The sequence below is a fragment of the Amaranthus tricolor genome, chromosome 15 (genome assembly GCF_026212465.1).
Source record: "Amaranthus tricolor cultivar Red isolate AtriRed21 chromosome 15, ASM2621246v1, whole genome shotgun sequence".
Lineage (NCBI taxonomy): Eukaryota > Viridiplantae > Streptophyta > Magnoliopsida > Caryophyllales > Amaranthaceae > Amaranthus > Amaranthus tricolor.
In genome coordinates this window covers 12,891,598-12,904,379 of record NC_080061.1, presented here as the reverse complement: position 1 = coordinate 12,904,379, position 12,782 = coordinate 12,891,598, and positions in this window count along the sequence as shown.

Here is a 12,782-nt window from a genome sequence, read left to right as displayed (position 1 = left end):
TTTTCTGATGTTTCTTCGTTTATTGTTCCATTTTGTGGCTAGGGCAACACATGGGTATCATTGAATTTCATTTTTTATCTGTTTTTCAAATTAATTTAATTGAATATTTCTCGAAATGATATTATTACATTGAGTGTATTAAATGTAATTTTATAGGTCAACTAATTTCAATGGAATATAAGTATATATATGACACATTATCTATAAAATTAATTTACGTCATATTTACTTCCCTTTGTTCCTTTAAAATTGTTCCACTTGTTTTTTAGTTTGTTTTTTAAACTTTACAGTTTTTTTTTTATTGAAATGTTTTCACTACAATTTTCTTTCAACATTTTTTTCTCTTTACATAGAATTTTTGGTCAAAGTAATGTTAAGATAAACTAAAATAACCAAAACAATTTCTCTTCACTAAATTTCTACTTTACACTTTGTTGTCTACATTTGATATTGTGTTGTTCGATATTGTGCTGGTAGAAGAAATTAAAGAGAAAATTAGTAATAAATTGGATAAGTGGAGGGATGTTTTAGAAGGTAAAGAGTTTCGCATTAGCCGTACGAAGATTGAGTATTTGCGTTGTGATTTTAGTGGGACATCACAGGTAGGTGAGCCAAAGGTGTCCATTGGTGAATAAGTTGTTAAAAGTACAACCACGTATAAGTATTTGGGGTCAAAGGGATGGGGAGATTGACGGAGAATCATCGTAAACATGCGGGTTGGCTCAAGTGGCGAGCAGCCATCGCGGTGCTATGTGATAGGAAGTTCCCAAGTAAGTTAAAAGAAAAATTTTACCAGGTGGCAAGCAGACTTGCTTTGCTGTATGGGACAAAATCTTGGCCCAAAAAGAAGATTTTTGAAATAAGATGGAAGTCACAGAAATGCGTATGTTGAGGTGGATGTGCGGGCACACATTGATGGATCGAATCAGGAACCAAGAGTTTAGAGACAAACTAGGGGTTGCCCCTATTTCTGAAAAATACGCGAAAATAGATTGAGGTTGTTTGGACATGTGCAGAGAAAGACTTTCGACGCCCCTGTGAGGAGTGTAGAAAGCATTATATTAGGAGGTAAGAGGAGCCGAGGAAGACCCAGGAGAACTTGGGATGACCAAATAAAAATTAACTTGCATGATTTAAATCTCTCCGAGGACTTGACTAGGGATAAGGGTAGTTGGAGGCGCCATATCTATGTTTTAGACTAATGATTTCCTCTTCGATTACTTGATAGTGTTCTTGTTCTTTTGCTTTTTCTCGTTTTTATTATATTATTAGTATTATTGTTTTTCATTTTTATTTTTTTAATTGTTTTTACTTATTTATTTTATCTATACGCATTTTATTTATCATTCCCGTTGTAGAAACTTCTCTTAATCTTTCTTGAGCTGAGGGATTCCTTTGACCGCGCTCTCCTTTATGTGTATGAGTTGTCGGCATCCTTCCCTTCCCAAACCCTATCCATGGCATCCTATAAGCGGGATACACTGGGTATGATGATGACTTTATGGTCTACATTGGACAGTTTTCTTGATACTAGATAGAAGTCACTACTCACATTATGAAGGGTTCTATGATACGCGGGGAAATTTGAAAAAAATTAGCTTTTATTACAAAAAATTCAAAATCTAAGCTTTAGGCAAACTTTAATCCCAAAATAAGCGTCAGTGTCTTCAAATCTAGATTTGGTATTTGTTCGCTGTTATTAACAGTGAACTAAGGCAGTAGGTGAAAATAAGTCAAGTATTTGTCCGCTGTTACTAACCGCTAACAAAGACTCTGGTAAAAAAAGTCAACATATTTGTTCCCTGTTAGTAACAGCGAACAAAGGCTTTGACTTTTTTTTTACCAAAGTCTTTGTTCGCTGTTACCAACAGTGAACAAATGTGGCCCTAAATACACAACAACGCTCCTTCTTACTCATTTTCCCCAAACTTCAAACCCTAACTTTAAAAATTACAAAAAGTTTTTTTCAATTTTCACCATTAACACTTTGTTTGGATAACAATTTTGGAGAGAAAAAAAAAAGGAAGGGGAAGGAAGAGAAGGGAAAGGAAGGTAAAATAGCTCTTGTTTGTATAGGAGGGAATGGAAGGGAAATGAAGGGAGATAGGAGCTTACCCTTCAAATGTTTTCAACTTTGGAGAAAATGAAACCATAACGAAAAGTATCCATAAAATCCTTCCAATTTTCTTCCCTTCAAATTCGTTCCCTCCCAATTTGCTATCCAAACAGGGAATTCTTTCTCCCTCCAAATCCCTTCCCTTCCTTTCTCTCCATTTTCATCCATCCAAACACACCCTATAAAACTTCACTCCTTCAATTGATCTCTCATATTCCAAATTTCAAATTATTAGTTATATCATCTTCTTACATTGTCTTTAGGTAATTTTTTTTGTTCTTTGTATCTAGTTCAAAATTAAATGCTTAATTTTAATTCTTCTTATTTTAAATAAATACAAGCTTAAGATTTGCAGTTAATACTCCCAGGTGATATATAGATTATTAAGATACCTTTTCATTGATTTTATTAGTTATTTTTGCATTTATTTAAAGTTCGGTTGTTGATGGTAAAATATAGTTGTGAATTATATTTAAACTTTATATTTATATACTAAATTTAGTTGTATTTTGTCATGATCTTATTAATGTTGTTTATTTATGTATTTTTGTAGAAAATGATTGAATGTAAAATTTCTTTGTATTTCTCATGTTTTTGATAATGTTGTAAATTATATATGTATTTATGTAGAAAATGATTGAATATACTTTGTTGTTAAATGTAGTTGTAAATATTGTCAAATGTAGTTGTGAATTCTTTTGAACAATGTACATGCTTTCTTATGAACTTGATGATGATGTTGATTGTGTACGTATTCATGTAGAAATGGCATTATTTCGTGTGACTATAGTATGTTTTTGGAATGGTTTAATTCGATCAAGTAGTAGCAATGTTAAGTATATTGGGGGTAGACGTAATTACATAAACTATTTGTATACAACTTGAACATGGATTTGAATGAGTTTAAAACTTCTTATATGTTCTAAGATTGGAATTGACACCATAAGAAGTACTGTAAAGGTCTGTTTTAGGAGTTATACGTAGAAGAGGCATCCTTAGGGAATTAAGATGTCAATGTTGTTGAAACAAATGACGTGTTGAATGAAACTTCTTTGAGGCATATGTTGTAACACCCCGGCCCCTCGGACCACCGGTGACTACTCATGGAGACTGTAGATTGGCCTTACAGACCAACACAAGTCTTTCCAGTGCACTTTGGCCTAACTCGTCCACGCCCCGGAAAACTTCCCAGAAGATCACCCATCCTAAGATTGCTCCCCACCAAGCACGCTTAACTGTGGAGTTCTTAGTAAATGGGCTCCCTAGAAAAGAAGATGTACCTTGTTGAAATGAATAGTCTATCAATCCCTTTTCAAGCTAAATATGGGGTATTACATATGTTGCGTTGCCTCAGCACTTGGGCATATTTTCGGGTGCGTGGAGAGCCTCTGTACCATTGATAAGCTTCTAAATAGTCGAAGTGCATATTCCCAAGCACATACTACGCCAATATTGGATGGTATAGGGCATCCCGCCGCCTTGTGACATAGAGGTCGAGCTTCATCTCACCTCACATAAGGGTCGGGAACCCAAGAACTGGAGTGCGATCAATGAGCGTCATATTTCCTGTTGGGATCACGCTTGAAGCTCTTCACCCAAGGTGCGCCAATGGATGCTAGAGGCACACCTACTTTTGCTGACTACATTTCGTGGTTTCTCTCCATCACTCATCAATGGATGACACCATGAGGTATTATCGCCACAGCTTAGTATGCTCCCGCTGCACCGACGATGACACAATTTGTAAGCATTTTTCCATATTGATTAATTTAACCTAGAACTTACATATTTAAAAATATTTAACTTTCAAATGATTGCAGGGACAAGGTGTTGACTGTGATTAGCTCCAGCCACGAGGAGGATGTATGGGAGATTTCCGAGGGCATACTCCTAGGGACCCATTTCCAGCACTTCATTCCAAAAGTAGCCGAGCTGGAGACCACTAAGGACATGCTGAGGTCATCTCCTCCTCATACTGACGTTCATTTGGAGGAGGTCGACTTAACATACCTTCATGATAGGGTGGGGTCCTCACCGGGTGCGGGATCATCCCAGTATCAATCACCTCCCTACACCGAGCGTCATATGACCGCCTTTTACTATCGTAAGAGGCGCAGTAGACCATCACAGTTAGATAGAGTGCGGGAGGAAGATGAGCATTAGTAGATAGTTTGTAATATATTGAACATTTGTATACATTAAACATTTGTAAAATTTTGACATTTGTATATATAGTTTGTAATATATATGTATATGTATATATCTTTATCACGTTTATCATATGTTTATTATGAAATGAAGTTGATTACTTGGAGTTTCGGCGATGAATCATTCCGCCTTGAGTCATGCATTGGGCTACAATGACTATGTCTATCTTAGAATTTTGTATGTATTTCATCTAAGTCAAACAAACAATCGAATTCAAATAGGAAAAATGATATTAAAAATTCAAAACAATTTCATTCATAATCGACAAATCCGATAACATATTACATTGTTTGTTCATTTCATTAAACCAACACTACTTAACATTGCTTCTTAAACTTTCTCATAATCCTCTTAGTCTCTTCCTTTCTATCTGCCAAGTCTTCTATTTGCCGCCTGAGGTTAAGTACCTCGTCTTTAAGCTCTTCTTTCTCTTTATCTAGCCCAACTATAATGTTTTTTTCCATTGAGTACCCTTCGGATCAACCAACTAAATCCTTTATTCAAGTAGAATGAACAATCAACATACTCACAGTCAGGATCGAAGTCGCTCCAATCTGTATTATTCTCAACTTTATAACCATAATAACATTGTTCTTCAATAGAATGCTTCTTTGACATCTAAACAACACATATAATATAGTAATATAATTAATATTTAATAATAAAATAAAATTTAAATTAAGAAAAATACTAAAATTATACCTTATATTATCTTCAACACTGATTAGCTAACATAAGAATGATGGAGTTTGGATAGAATAAAATATGAAAATGTTGATGTATTTATAAAACATAATAACAAACACTATTTTCAACTTTATAAGGCTATTATTATTCATTTTTACAACGGCTAGTTCAAAGCATAAAACAAAAAGTCAAACAATTAGTTCGTTGTTGCTAACATCGCACAAAGGCAGACCTAGTCAAAGTACAAACATTTGTTTGCTATTACTAGGGATGGTCATGGGTGCAGGACCCCGTTAGACTTGCGCCGGACTTGCCCCTTTTTAAAGGATCCATGGGTCTCATTTTTTGAGATCCATCGAATCCAAGTCAGAATTGGATCTAAAAAATAATTGAAGGGTCTAGGTCCGAGTTCAAACCCTCAGTCCCGGATCCTAGACCCGATCCTCAGACCCGGACTCGAAACCGAATAACTATTAAGTATTCTTCCCCATTTAAAATTTTCAATTCATATATATATATATATATATATATATATATATATATATATATATATATATATATATATATATATATATATATATATATATATATATATATATATATATATATATATATATATATATTATTCTAAAGTTGGATTGCAAACCTGGTCTCATACTTTTCATTCTTTAGAAGTTTTTATTCACCATAATCTCCTGCTAAGTGTTTAGATACTGGTTACAATCAAGTTAAACCAGTGTTACCTAATTTTCTTGTGAGTTAGTCATTTTTTCAAATGTCGTAAACTTTGCTCATTCCAATTTTCATTTTTTGAACTTGGGGGATTAGTGAATGGGTAACATGAAATTAAACAATAAGGAACAAATATTTGTAAAACACGATAATAACTTCCTTACAAAAATATGAAAAAAAAAAATTTACAAAAGACTAAAATTTAATAAATCAAAGAGACATTTTTTAGATCCATTAAGGACCCTAGACCCATAAGATTCGGAGGGTCTAGGTCTTGGTCTAAAAATTTTGGACCCTTAGGGTCTGGATCCGGGTTTAGATCTATTAAAAATAAATGGATTCGTTCTAGACCCGCCCATGACCATCCCTAGCTGTTAGTAATAGCGAACAAAGGTTTGACCATGTCTGCCTTTGTTCGCTGTTAGTAAGAGCGAACAGAAACTTGACTATTTTTTTGACCTACTTTCGAAGTTCATTCTTACTAACAGCAGACACACAACGAATTTGGCTTATGAGCTATATAAAATCTTATCTTTTTAAAATTTTCTAGGGATGGGCATGGACCCTAGGGTTTAGATTAGACACGATTTTTACCAGCCATTTTCTGACTAAAATTTCGTTGGGATTTAGTCGGTAAAAGAAATTCCAAACTTAGTTGACCCAAAGTTATCTTAATTTTGTTGCATTAAGAAATTTTAGTTGACCCAAATTTGGTTGACCAAAATTTAGTTGCATTAAGAAAATTTAGTTATTTTGTTGTATTAAGAAATTTAGTTGACCCAAATTTAATTAAAGTTATTTTCCGTCTGAGTAATTAATAATATACTTATACAACTATACTTCCTTTATTTGACTATACGTACTATATTTGATACACTAAAACGACTAATAATAAAAATAATACTAATAATACGACTAATACGAGTATACGACTAATACGACTAATTACATACGAACGCTATTAATAATACACTAATACGACTAATACTACACTATTACGTTTAATTACATACTAACAATACTAATAATACACTAGTACGACTAATACATACTAATAATTCACCAATACAATACGACTAATAGTATACAAATACAACTAATAATATACTAATATTACACTAGTACGACTAATACTACACTAATACGACTAATTACATACTAATTCTACTCTAGAACCAAAGTTGTTAAAATCGAAATTCTACTCAGAATCGTTCAAACCTGTGGAATCGAATTAGTAGAATCGAACCGTAGTATCGTAAGATTCTACAATAAACTTAAATTTGCTATCTAGTCAAAATTATTCACCTCAAAAGTTTAAGTTTATTAATTAAAGTTTCATTCACTTCATATTTAAGAATGAAATAGAAAAATATTTAATAATCAGTTTAAATCTTCATACCGATGAATTTTTTTTTTAATTATGATGATGGATTGTTAAATTGTAAGAAAAATTGGTACATAAGAAAATTTTAAAAAATTAAGAATAAATTTGTAGAATCCAATGGTTAAATCGTAGGACGTAGAATCGTGTTATGATTCCACCCTCTACAAATTTTATTTTAGTTAGAATCGTAAGATTCTACCAACTTATGATTCTATCTACGATTCAAATCGTTCGCTTATTTTAGATCGTAAAATCGTAGAATCGTAGATCACAATGGTGATTTTAATAAACATGACTAGGACAACTAATTATATACTAACTTAGGCATGGCCACGGTCCGGGTTGGGCCGGTTCCGTTTCGATTCCATCCGGTTCCGGTTCCACCCGGTTTCGGTTCCATTTGGAACCTGTCGCGAACGGTTCCGGTTCCGGTTTCGGTTCCGGACGGTTCCAAACGATTCCTTGGCGGTTCATGAGGCGGTTCCGGCGGTTCCAACTCGCGGGACGGCCGGGTCGGACCATCGGTTCCATTTTTATTTTTCCTTTAAATATTTATATAATATAAAAATACTATAATATTGCGGACGTACCTTTGATGATTACTTGATTATTAGCGAAATTCATTGCTTGTCAAGTTGTAATCGTTATTAAAATATTAACTAAAAAGAATGAAAAAAATAAATTAACTATAATAAGAGGGACGTGCCGAAACGCTAGCACGCCTAGACGTATCGCGTTTTGGGTTATATACACTAGCATAGTAATCATAAAGTTTTGCTAAAAGTTTTTTACAAGTTCTAACATAATTATATACATCACTAGGCGGGCGATCTAATGATTGGTAGTAAAATCCAATTACTTTAGTAAGGTTTTCTGTCTTAAAACATAGGTCTAAAATGGTTGCAATTCCATAAATAAAAAGAAAATCGGTAAAATATGTCTTCAACTTATCCATCATATCTGCAAGAATCGGCTTTAAATATGGGTTAGTATCATCATGCGAATGTTTAAGAAGATGATAAAAAATATTAATACACTCACTTATTACTAAGTGAACGTTTGGTTCGTAAACATATGAAAAAATCTTAGTTACGTGGTCATACGCTTCTAATATTTTATGTACACCTATAGCTAGTTCCCATATGTCATCACTTATATAGCTATCTGTACACACACTATAAAGTTGTGTTATAACTGGACGATAAGCAATCGCTTTTCTTAATAAATCGTTGGTTGAGCCCCAACGTGTAGGAGTATCTAATGACCAATACACTTTTTTTAGTTGATACTGGTCACATAATTGCTTATATCGTCTCTTTATCTGTCCAATTCTAGGCCACTTCACTATGTCTCTAATGGGATCTAATAAATCACTTAATTGTTTTATACCTGCTTGGCAAGATAAGTTTACTATATGAGTACAACAACATACGTGTAATAATCTACCCCCCCAAGAATAAAACTAAATGCAGGTTCGTTATACAAAAGTTCAATGCATTTAATGTTAGCAGTTGCATTATCGGTAGAACAACAAAATATCTTATCTAATAAGTTTCATTCTTTACATATCTCTACTAATCTGTATTTTATGTTTTCACTCGTATGTCGTTTAAGAGTGTTCCTAGGGATTGCTCTATATTGTGGTTGCAAAGTTTTTCTAGTGTAATGCTCGTATGCCCTACTTTCACCATGGTTAAATGGCAATTCATCACAAATTACATATTTAGCAAATTCATCAATCATATCATCACGATTATATTTAAAAGGCATACCTTGCTGGGAATGTCCCACTATCGGCTTCCACTTGTGGTCCCGCTGCCGCTTGCTGCATGAGTTTCTTTTGTAATTCCATGCTTCTTTGCCAAATGTTTGTTAAAAGATCTCGTACCACCACCTAACACGTCTTCACAAAACGCAATAAATGAATTTTTAATACATTCTTGATTTATAAAATATGAATATCGTGTATGTATAAAAAACTTAAAAAGTATTTACCTCTGAAGAAATTGTATGAAACTAAGGGATTTACTCCTTGACTTTCACAAATTTATCTTACTGGTTCATCTTCATCTAAATTTAAATATAAAGACATACTCAAATACCACAATATATATATAAATAATAATTTTAAATTTAATCAATTTGAAGAATAAAATTATAAAACTAACCGATAGTTTGGAAATTGACTCGTTTACCACGAGCTTGTCTTTATTGTTGTTGTTGTAATTGTTCTTCATGTGATCTTGTTGATGACTGTCGAGATCTATGTATCCCAATAGGGGTCGTTAGTTCCTCTTCTTGTTCTTCTTCTTCATCAATTTGTATTTCTCTTTCCACTTCTTCTGCATAATCGTGTAATTTTTGGTCGTACCTTTCTGGATAATTTGGTTCATAATTATAATTACTAATGGAAGGTGTTGTTGATATCGACAGAGTTGAACTGGTCTTTCTTTTGGAGCTAGAACCTCCCAATGATTTTGCCACTTTAGTAACTTTTTAGAGGCTTTTTTCAAAAAAGAAGACATGATAATATTGAAATAATAATAGAATTAAGAAATAAATAAATAATTAATAAACTAATTATGTAATTAACTAAATTAAGAAATAATTAAAAGACTAATTATGTGATTAAGAGAATAATTGTGTAATTAAGTAGATAGAGTAAGTAGTGAGAGTAGGAGAAGAGATGAATAATAAATGAAAATGATTAAAAGTGATATATATTTATAGTAAAAATCACAACGGCTAGTTAATGACTCTTTTTCGAACGGTTCCAAAGAACCTGTGGGCCGGTTCACCCGGACCGGTTCCGGTTCCATGGAACCTGTGGTCCGGTTTACCCGGACCGGGTCCGGTTCCGACATGCGGTTCTTAGGTCCGGTTCAAGCAGTTTTTTTCAGGCGGTTTCACGGTTCTGCGGTTCGGGCCGGTTCGAAACCTGTCGCGAACGGTTCTGGTTCCGGGACGGTTTCAAACGGTTCGGGACCAGTTTGGTTCTGGGTAACCCGCTCCATGGCCATCACTATACTAACTACATGTTTGGTATAGGTTTTGCAAAAGAAACGGAAAGGAAATAGAAAAGGTTGGGAGAGAAATGGTTTTTAACCAATTCCTTTTCTTCACTAAAATTGTTTGGTAAAAGCCTCAAATGGAATCTCTTTAATAAAGTCTCAATCAAATTAAAAAAGTTTTTATCAGACATCCTATTACTTTGTGTTGAGAGTTTGGTCAAAGTTACTCTCCTATTAAACGAATGTTGCTGAGGTTTGGTGGAGATGCAAATGACTCTGAGTCTAAATGAAGAAGCAATGTCTTCTGTTATTACTGGAATTTGAGTGGTAACAAACTAAAAATTTGGGTTAATGGAATGGAAAATCTATATCTCAAATCAAACAGATTATTATTATTATTATTATTATTATTATTATTATTATTATTATTATTATTATTTATTATTATTATTATTATTATTATTATTATTATTATTATAAGGCATATGAAAAAACACGTTTCTTTGGTTTAGAGAGAGAAAGTTGTTAGCGAAGCTCTCGTTTCTGCGTTTTACGTGATTCTTGAGCTTCTCCATGGGTAGACCTCGCAAAAATCCTCAAAATTCTAATGGCAAAGGCGAGAAAGGTTGTACTTAGGCCTCCTCACGAGGTTTGAGTGTCAAAGGATGTGGTTCTTTGATACCCATTTTTGAAGGTCAGTGTTCTACGTCCAAACCGGATCGTTCGTTTGAAATGCAGGCTGAGATTGATCGATTGAAGTCGTTGCTAGAATCGACTAATAGAAGAGCTGACAGGGAGCGCCATATGAGTAGGTTTGATGCTCAATTGGAGAATCTTAATGCTGCTCAAGAACAGGGGGCTGCTGTGGGCAATCAAGCGGTGGCTATGCATGCTGGTGTGCCTAATTCTACGGATGCGGTGGATGTAGTTAGGTGTAATTTTCCAATTCCTGAAGGTATGAATTTAAATTTTGTACCTCCTTTGATTTCCAATGGTATTTCACGGGCTGTGGTAGATAAGGCAGAGGTTTCTTCATTGAAATTGTCATGAAAGGCCACTTGTGCTATGTTTGTGGTAGGGTATCAGCCGAGTTTGGAAAATTTTTCTAGGTTCCTTAAGACTAATTGGGCTACTCTTGAGAATCTTAAACCGATTTCGCATGAGGATGGTTATTTTCTTGTAAATGTGATAAGGAAGATGATGCTTTATCTATTATTCGTGGGGAAAATACCATGATTGGTAAGAAGCCAGTCCTTGTTAGGAAATGGGATGATAATTTTGATTTTAGGCGTGATATGTTGTGAGTCTTTTTGGTGTCCCTATTGCTGCAGATGAGTGTATCGCTAAGCTGAGTAGGGTAAGCTATGCACGACTCTTGATTGAGATTGATGTCTCAAAGGCCCTGCCACATTCCGCTTTTGTTGAAGATGAGGATGGTAAAGTGTACAATCAAGCGTATTATGCTGAGTGGGTTTCATACTTTTGTCAGAAATGTCAGGTTGTTGGTTATATCTGTGATGAAAATCGAACTAGAACCAAGAAATCTAAGAATGTGGTTGAGCAGCAACAAACCACAAAGCAACCAGTTGTTCAAGCTCCTGTGGTTTCTAATAATAGTTCTTCTCCTGTTGCTCAGGTTGATCAGGTGTGCGAGGTGGAAGAGGGGGAATGGATCCAGGTTACTGGAAATAAGAATAAAGGGAAGGCTGCTAATGATGTGTGTAGTGGAGGAAGTGGCTCTAAGAATTCTGTTAAAGGTGCTGGGATACCTTTGAATCCCATCCTTGGGGAATGAGTTGTTGTGCTTGAATTGTGCGGGGGATTGGTAATCCCTCTAAAGCCAAGCATATTGGCAAACGGATTCGTGATCACAAGCTTGGATTGGTTGGTTTATTGGAATCTAGAGTTAAGTGTGCAAACATTGCTAAGGTTACTTCCGGTGTTCATTTTTTTTGGAATTGGGTTCATAATGGTCACTATCACAATCATGTTCGTATTCTTCTTGGGTGGGCTCCTGCTCTTTCTTGGTTGTTCAAACTCATTTACAATTTACTACTGTTTTTTTGGCTTACAATGGTGTATGGTGTTAATAGTCTTGTGGGGAAGAAAGATTTTTGGAAGGAGATTGGTGCTATTAGTCGGACTATGTTGGATCGTTGGTGTAACAGATAATATAATATTATAGTAAGTACTGCTTAAGCGAAAGTATACTAAAAAATAATAGTATTTTCAAAAATAACAAATAAAATTTAAATCATTAAAATATAATTTTACATATTACATCCTGCTTTAATACACAATTATCGTTATTACATACCCATTATATAAATTACAGACATACTATATCTTAATATCACATAGACGATACAATAGCTTCTTAAAAACCTCATGTAAAGTCACCTGCAGCATCTGCTCCCATTATAACGGAACAGCCGATGGTAATCGGTCAGCTAATAAGCCGAGTATAAAAACTTGTCAGCATAATTCAAATATACAAATATTTGCATTTCAATAAGTAATACGTAAAAGGATTTATGCAATATAGAGGATTCATTTATTTTTTTTTTTTTAAATTTTTTTTTGTTAAATTTATATATATAACTTCTGGTCCTTCCGCTTGTGTACCGGGGCGTGATTTCCTAAC